The sequence below is a fragment of the Bombus impatiens genome, unplaced genomic scaffold (genome assembly GCF_000188095.3).
Source record: "Bombus impatiens unplaced genomic scaffold, BIMP_2.2 scf_0051, whole genome shotgun sequence".
NCBI classification, from domain to species: Eukaryota; Metazoa; Arthropoda; class Insecta; order Hymenoptera; family Apidae; genus Bombus; species Bombus impatiens.
In genome coordinates, this window is record NT_176470.1 from 696420 (window position 1) to 705723 (window position 9304).

The following is a 9304-nucleotide window of genomic DNA, read 5'->3' on the forward strand; positions in this document are numbered from 1 at the left end:
GGTTCTGTTTTGTTCTCTTCCATTCGCCGGTGTGCATCGACTTGCCCGGAAATTACTCTGTTCTCCGCGTGACGCGGCATTTCTCCCGAGGCACGTGCGAATTTATTCCGCCATTAAATATTGCAGACGCTCGTTGAATCGTGTGTCACGATTCTGTCACCGATCTGTCACCAAGTTCTATCCAAGTTTAGTCTGGTAAACTGCTCTACCACGTTAGGAGATAAACGTGGAAGTAATAAACGTGGAAGTGATAAGCGATGAACGCTGAGAGATTGATAAGACGAGAAAGGAATGTCAAAGAAAACGGTAGATACAAATTAGAAAAGACGAATTAACAGACGCGAACAGAAGGAGGGTTTGAAGACGATGGACGCTGTACGAGGCGATCGTAATTATTTTTTCAACACACAAACGAGCACGAAAGCGAACCGAAGGTACGAAAGGAAGAGGAGTGAATTATTAACGTACGGTGAGGTCAACGATGTGCATCCAACTGTCCGTTGATGCAGCTTAGTCCCTTTTCCTCTCGGTTTCTTCTCCTTTCCCCTCGCCTTTTTCAACGAACAAATGCGAAATTCTTCCAGATAGAACGTATCGTCTAGGAATCGAGGAAGAAGCAGCACGGTCGAGGGCACAGCTACTGAGATAATCATCTGATCGATGATTCTTTTTTCTCTTTCCTTTGTTTGCACATTTGTAACCACACGGTTTCCTCGACTTTGATATTTATTATATCATTGGCGTTAAGAGTATCAGAATTTCCTCCAATCGATACTACTCTCGTGTAAATGCTCTTTTAATACACCTCTTTATAACTTCGAAACCTTTTTCACATCTTACAAACAATTGCTAAAATATAATCTATTTTACTATTATACTTTTATTTTAATTGCCTATTTATATAGGCAATTAAATATTATTATATATATTTATATATATTTCTATCATTCTCGTATTAGCATAATGAATTCGTTAGCCAAGCACAATTAAAGTTAATGGTAGCGACTTTATGTAATCAGACGTTACACGCTGTCCAACAGTGAAATAATTACGTAAGCATCGACAAAATGTTTCGAAAATTTATAACGACGATCATGAGCTCGCGTATACGGGGAAAGCTAGCGACAAAAGTACGAATTTATTGTTCCATTATGTCCAATATATATCGTCCAATTATGTCTGAAAATATATTACTATTACGCTTAACCACGTAATTACCGGGCGGACGCAAACGAAACGTAATGGGCCGTACGATTAACTTGCGTAATGCGAAGAAAAATTTGCAAAAAAAGTGAATGATTTACGCAAACTATGTAACAGTTCTGAGTTTTTCTTGGAACAACGTAGAACATTTCCATGTTACCGTTTAATTCCTTATTCATCGACTTTTTATTTAGAATGAAAAACAAAAGTGGCGCCGCATAAGAGAAAATTGCTGGCAGAATTCAACACCGAGGAGTATGTTTGTCTCTGCTCAGTGAATTGGAACTTTTATGAGAACTGTTCAAAAGATTTATTATAGTGGAGATTACACCGAGTATTGGGTGTTTTAATCGCATTAAAAACCGCTTTATGATTTATATTATTTTACTGAAATTAAAGAATAATCTTGACGATAACTTCTCATACGATGATCGTATCGATTCTTCGTAGCAACATTTTCATTAAAATATCGAAGAATCAAGTTCTTCAAGACCCGAGAAACTAGAAATCATAAACAAGCGGAAGAGATCATTCATACGCCAATGCGGCGCCAGGATTAGGCGAACGAGAATACCCACAGGTGAATAGTGTTCAAGATGAAAAGGAACAGGTTCACGAAGGGGGTTGGCCGGTAATCCTGTACGTCTTCGATAATAATTTTGAGTGCTCCGGAGATTATTATACACTGTACACTGTACTAGTTTCAAGGGACACTTCCAAATTACACCTCGAGATAATAAATTATGAAAGGAAAACGTAATAAAATCGCTGCCAGGATGTCTCGATGTCGTGATGTATAGAATATCGTATAAAAAAAGAGCGGAAATAATTACATAAGACATTGCAAGGATAGTAATTGAACTTCAAAATTACATAGTAATTTCGAGTAAACATATTTCAATATACTTCATTATGTAAACAATATATTTGTTTTTACGTTAAGTCGCATCTGATTCATAATAGATAATTTGTTAGAAGATTGTGCAATAGATAATATTCATATATTCAGCTTAATTGCACTTTATATATGTAAACTGCCACTTTAGAAACAAATTGTAGCATATGGAAGTTGAATTGAATCTCTATCGACGCTCTAACCTTTTGAAAGATACGAACACATATGAGAAAACCTAATACATATTCCTTCGATTCAAGCGTTATTTCAAAAAATACAAAACTGTAATGTACGAGCATTACACTTTTCAGAGATTTCAAAATATGTTCCAAGTATTGTCTACCCCGTTTAATATCTGCAACTATATTTTAGATAAAAACGACCGAGAGATAAGAAACTCCTTTTTAGCTTTGATGAGTTCGTTCCAAAAAGAGTTAAACCCTCGGAACAATAGAAATAAATGAAATAAAATAAATAAAGAATCACGAATAAAATTAGACCAAAGGAACATGAATCGTGAAATCCACCTTCTGCAATTTCCCAAAAAATTCAAATAAATTCCACAGCTTGCACCATCGCAATTCACTGAATTCAACGTAGAAACCCTGCTTATTGAAAAAAAAATCCCTTCTTACGCCACTGTAATAAACACCGGCTGAATCGGGTGTCAGATGAGGTGCTGCCACCTGAGCAGGAAAATCCGCAGGTGGACGAATCGGGTGTGCATGGGACGTCGTGAAAACAAGCAGGTCCACGTAAGAGGGTTGCCGGTTGGTTTCCCCACCATGAGACCCAATTCACCATGGTGGGGGTTTCTCGACGCATGCGCACGGTGTCCTGGGTCCTGTGACCGAGAGCAGCGGCCAGTTCGGGGGCCCAAAGTCTGTTTCCATCGCGAGGGAAGGCCTCGGATCGCGCTCGTCTCGTCAGCGTCCGGTCAGTCCGTGTTTTCCCGCGTTTCTTTCGTCACGTCGCGATTTTTCACCCCGAAATTGGTCGTCGTAAACTGCTCGCGCGAGTGTACACGTGATCCAAAGGATATCAGAGAGACATTCACGGTGAAACTTGTTCAATACGTTTCAAAGGATCCAGAAACGATCGTTGTGTTTACCAGTGTGCCAAGTGTCATGGGGATCTAGGAACGCCGGCGAGGGTGAGTCTGTTCGCGCTACTGGAAATTTTGCGTTCTACGATAAATTCTCGGATACTTTGCAATTGAGATTGAGAATGTTTAACGAGTGATTGATATTGGTGATCGTTGATTTTATTGGAACAGGAAGACGTGTGTTTTTCTGTCATGTTGAAGGTAGATCCTTTGAGAAAAATCAGTCGTGGTACAAGTTGGTCGATGTATGTACATATATGCATTAATTATAGGGATGTTCGTATCAGATAGTAGGCTGAGAGTAGGTGTTGCCGTTATGCTCGTAACAGCAGGCACCCTACGGAAACGAGTTAAGGTCTAGGAATTAATTTCATTGAGTTCCCTGCTGCAAATGAGTTGCGCTGTAACAAAGAAAGTGGCTGGCAGGAGCACTGACCGGTTATTCGAATGCACGATACGGTGATAAAGTCGACGATCTTTCGCTTCTAAACGCCCTTTGTTCAGTCTGTGTTGCATAAAAATGCAAAGTGCGTTAGATGAACAGACTATATAGAGACGTAGAAGTCTCTTTACACGGAATGATTATAGCGTGGCTAAAAATAGACAGTCTCGTGTCATGGAAAATCTTAATTAGGGTCGTAATGTCAAACCAAACGATGCGAGTTACTGTTGCGATTAGTATTTATAAGAAAATCGGAAAGCTGTTGGAGACAATTTTCTCTCTCGCGATAGTTTTAATGATACTTCAAATCTAATAATTGTCTGCATAATTACACTACGTGGTCTGATAATCGTAAGTTCCATTTAATTAGTTGTTATAGTAAGATTTTAAAAAGATCCTAACCATATAAATTAATATCACGAAGCTCGTAAACTTAAATAATTAAAGAACATTTTTTTAAAGCAATACATAGGAATGTAACAAAAATAGGAGATGTTCTTAAACGTTACTATTTCCCCAGTAATTTAATTTAAGAGGTCTATAAAATTTACTTTCAAGCTTACCGGGCGTCATCATCTGGCCTTAAATAACTGCTTATAAACCTCTCCAATGATCAACGATCCAAGACGACTCTTACTACTTCCTTAAGATTCTCAAGGACACTTGAAGTAGAATTTCAAGATATAGAACAGATGCCGAAGATCATTTCAATTACATTTCAAGATTGTTTCATTGATCTTTCCAACGTTAATGAACAAGTTCAATGACAAATCAATGAAATTGTCCGTATTGTTCGATAAACAGCTATGACGAAGTTACGACTTTGCATGGGTTAGGCAGACGATCGGATGATCGGTTAGGACATTTGAAATTGTGATTCCAGGCGTGTCCGGGAAGGGGAGGTTAGGCCGAACGGACGGACGTGTTCCTTTCTACGTGCGCGTCTGTACAGATGGAGTCATGCTAGGCTAATACGTCGAACGAATGCGTCGCGGCTAGATGGTGGAATCTTAAGTGTCTTCTAAGTGTCCTGAGATCTCTTTCGTAGGATAAAGAACCCAAGAGTGCATAGACTCTAGAGAAATTATCGTATGTGTGCCATGGCTAGGGGAAGCAATTACCGGAATCGGATGCTTATATGTTCTTATACTTTCTTCGATTCGCTTCATTTGTTCGAATGGGTAGAATTTTTGGACGGCGGAAACATTTACGTAATTTTCTCGTTTTGAACTCGAGAGCGTGTATATGAAATTTTTAGAGATATTTGCAAAAGTTGTATAATACTTGATCCTGTTGAATTCTTTCAGCTATTTCCGATTCAATCGCATGTTTCTATGGCTAAAATGTTTCTTTAAATTTGAAGATAAAACAGAGGAATCGTTATTGATACGTGTAATCTCACGTAATCTCTGCATAAAATGTTCTCAAAACGTTAATAGTTTTTATCTGCCGAAACAGGAGTGAGATCGAGGCTTAGAAAATTCGAGAAATACAACGCGGTTAATGACGTTGCCAATTTCCTTAGAGAAGTTTCAGTAGATTTTAGGCTAATTTAGAAAAAGCTTTTTTTGGCTATTGACAGTTATACCCATTAAGTAGAGTCTAAATCGATGGCAATTAGCGGGAAGTCAAGATTTTCTTAAATATTGGTAATTATCTGCTTGTAAATGAATCCCAGGTACGGCGTAATTCGTTGAAAATTAAGATTTTCTTGGCTATGGTAATTATCTGTCAGAGTGAGTTGTAAGTTGTTGCTCAGTTTCTACATTATCTTTATATATATCCCTATGTACAGATCTACGTGTATAGTAGATACGCGCAGTAAATTCAACTTGAATATCTTATCAGAAGGAAAGGATAATTTTCACATGAAATTGGTCGACGAGATGAATTTAAATATTCCACTTCTATAAAAGATAGGAAATATATCTTATCGTATTTGGTATCTGTGATCTTCGTAATACAGAAATCAATCAAAAATTGATCCATCTTGTCTCACTGCATGTTCCAACCACCCACTGAATATCCGTCGCACTATATCACGAGGCGATCCTGCAGAAACAAAAATTTCCTCGCCATTCACGCCGACACCATTATTCATCAATCGTGTTCCTGGCGAAATTTCGCCAGGCTTTGGACTCGAGGCCGGTCCGTGGCTCGCTCAATCGTTTCCATGTGTTTTGCATATGAGATCGAAAGTGTATACGTGGTGCACACGGAACGTGGGGAAACGCTTTGTCGTATTGGTGGAGTGCACGTGTGTGTAGAGTAGCCATGAAATGCAGTCGAACCGGCTGTAGAAGACGCGTGCATCGTGGCCCAGGCAGAGCTGTGAGCTTCGTGGGTCCAGTGTTCACGGGACACGCTGGTTGCGGATTTTTTAAAGATCTTCCTTGTTACGGATCGGAAACGGGGGTTCGAACGTAAATAAAAGATCCGCGGTTCGCCTTGATGTCTGAAATTCCATCGACCTCCACGTTAACTCGCGCGCGCGAGTCTCACATGGTGAAAAGGCTTTCGTCGAATTCATTAGGAAAAGGAAATACCCTGACGAATCTGTGGTTTGCTCACGATGTTTGCGCTTCTCCTTCTTTTCCGTTTATTCCAAGCCTTTTTAATTATTCTTCTTGGTTCCTTGAAAATGATTTTGACTCTTAAAGAAATGTCATTGAAGCAGCTTCTCGTCTTAAAAATAACCACTGTTTCCAACAAAATCTCTCGTTCGACCGATTTCTCAACTTTTCAACGAATTCTACCTCTAACGAAACTCTACCGAACCAATTCTTCGAATAAAAGCTAAAAGTTTCGAACGATTCGCTTTACACACATACGTAAGACGGCTGTCTTTATGCGTTGTTTTGTAGTACGGTCGAAACGCCACGAAGCAGCAAAGAAAACGAGAAGAGAAGAGAGTGAAAAGAAAGAAAGAAAGAAGAGAACGAACCGACTAAGAAAGGCGACGTAGGAAAGTCGTTGCACTGCGAACAGCTCAAGATCCATGATGCTGCGCCACGCGGCGAACAATGGACTCTGACGTCACTTCGAGGCTACACCTGCGGCGCTACACTTGTATGTGCAACGAGCCACCGACAAACCACCCCGCGGTGCGTGCTCCGATTCACAGCGGCCTGTTCGATTTCAAAACGGCCACCGGATCGAAAATAGCTGGCTACGTGCGTATGTGCCTTGCCACGGTTATGCTTCGCTGTTTATCGAACACCGCGAGTAATACGAGCTCCGTTCTTGCCTCGAAGGAGAAAACGAGACTCGATCTCACAATCCTAGAACGTTACGATCGGTCTCTCGAGATGTTAGAAACGAAGATTTTAATTGTACGTAGATTTTTTAACGGTGTAAGCGGAGAATTCAATTTTAGGTCTTTTTGATATGAGAAGTTGAAATTCTAATTACCTAAAAAGGTACTCGAACGTTAATTTTCACAAATACAATACGAATAATTCTTCAACGGGAACTGTAAATGGAAAATGTACGAAGAAACCCTTCGTGTTTGCTTGTTTTCTTTCCTCGAAAATAAGCATCCATTATATCGATCCAGAACGATTTACGGTACACTTTTGCAAGTGAAGCAATCAAACTTCATTTCGTCCGTTACGTTGGCTAAAAGAGTGAACCGACTTTCGTCCGTACGCTAACGAGGAAAATCATTTCTGTGGGGACTTTCATAACGATGAAACGATTTCAACGAATATAATGATCGGTCACAATCGTGGCTCGTACCGTTCGATTATGTAAAAGTTCGTATAAAGACCGTGTCGAATTGTGATCTGTGCGCCACGAAACGTGTTCCATACGCAATACTATTTACGTAAGCACGCACATACGACGATCAATCGCAAAAGGAACATTTATTAACATCGATGCATCTGTAAATGGAAAGCGCCATCATCCAAACGCGTTGCACGTAATGTTTTATAATAAACGTTATCACGTTATGTCATGAGATAGTCGGTTGACGTGAATTATTTATAACTACGATAAACGTTTATTTTTCGTTAGAGATATTGCTAGTTACAAATGGTTACGGATAAATTGTAATTTAAAATAAACGATTTTCATTTATTTTATGTAATATATGCACATATATGTGCATTTACAATTTCGACGATTATGTTGAGGGTATTCGATGTATAAACAGAGAAAACACGTGGATAAATTGTAAGGCAGAAAATATATTTAAATAGAAGTGTAATTATAAGTAAGAATACAATTTGAGTTGGTTCAGATCCACACGCTAGCTGTGTTACCCAATAACTGAAAATCCCAAAGCCAACGTCGCCTGTCTACCGTTTACGGTCTGTCTTCGTCGCAGTCTTTTGTTTACACGCTGTCGATGGCTTCGGTGCTTGAGAAAACTAAAAAGAGCAGATGTAGAGTTTTCTTAGAAGTGATGACCACTTCAACAGATTCGATAGACATCTCATTTTTTCTTTCATTTTTCACTCGAAAGACGTACATTTTTTAGTAATTTCAATCTCCTGTTCTTAGTAATACTTTTTGGAAGTAGAACAGAGAATATTTTTCAACTATTTTAATTTAAAAAGTTTAGTCTAATTTAATCTTGAAATTGTTTAAACGACCGCAATTTCTGAATCGCCCGATATTATATTTTCAACCAGGACAGGTATCTGATCTTTCGAGCTTCTTGGATACGTTCAATCCGCATTCTTCATCCTGTTCGGTATGCTGTTCGTATCCTGTTCGACAATACGCAAGTAATCAAACCGATAAACGTTTAGTCATTTATAACGCGTTACTTTATCTCGCAATTATGGCTGATTCGCATGATTTTCCTTTGAAAAAGGCAGTAAAAAGGCCCGAGCGAATAACGAAGGGCTTTCAAGTAAGACACGAATGGATCCATTGTAGTTCTAAAATATTCATCAACGATCATATGTTTTCACGTTCATGTATGTGGAGAAATACCCAACGATCGAGTAAGAAGACTTTCATTTAATCTCCGATCTCGAATTCTGAAATTTTTCATTATTAATTTTGTATTGATTAATTTTAATCGATAATTTGATAGATTCATTCAAATATCGATAATATCATAATTATCTAATTACATAATTTGATACATTCAAAGTTGAGATATTCTCTATCGTTAAAAAATGTTATCCAGAACATCTTCGACCAGACAAACACGAAATGTTTTTCTGCCATTTCACAGGGAGATCCACTCAATCGGTTTCATTTTACACGTAAACCGTTGAACTCGAAAGATCGTCCTCCTTTTCTGAAAAGAGATCTTATCCGACTCGAGTTTAAGACGTCCTCTTTTTATCAAATTCTACGCAAACAACTTTTTAAAGTCAAAACGATTCCTACGTCGAGAGAAACGTCGATCCAAACGATAGATGAGCGAAGACGGTCCGAAACGTACGATCACATTTTTCGCGTATCGTTGTAGGATACGACGTTTTTCGTACGTATCGATCGAGTAAGGGGAGACTTTCACCATTTAAAATTCGTCCGGCTGGCAGAGGCGAGTCATCGTTCAGCCAGTTCCACCGACCGGATCGAGAAGGAGGCCTCGCTAAATACCTTATTACTTTTGAATTAACATATCGGTACCAAGGTAACAGGACTTCTTCGAGAGCTCGGTCGCGGATTCTTCGGCGATCGTTGGACCGGCAGG

At 39.1% G+C, this 9304-nt stretch overlaps 1 protein-coding gene across 2 annotated transcripts in view; it reads left to right on the forward strand.

Annotated features, from left to right (window-relative positions):
- Nucleotides 1–2992: 2992 nt before the first annotated feature.
- Nucleotides 2993–9304, forward strand: part of LOC100744718 — a 56053-nt gene continuing 49741 nt past the window's right edge. Inside the window, exon 1 of one of the 2 annotated variants that reach the window (XM_024371957.2) lies at nt 2993–3251. The gene's annotated coding sequence lies outside the window, so the exon portion shown is untranslated. The remainder of the gene's footprint in view (nt 3252–9304) is intronic. The other variant, XM_012392698.3, reaches the window with a different exon arrangement.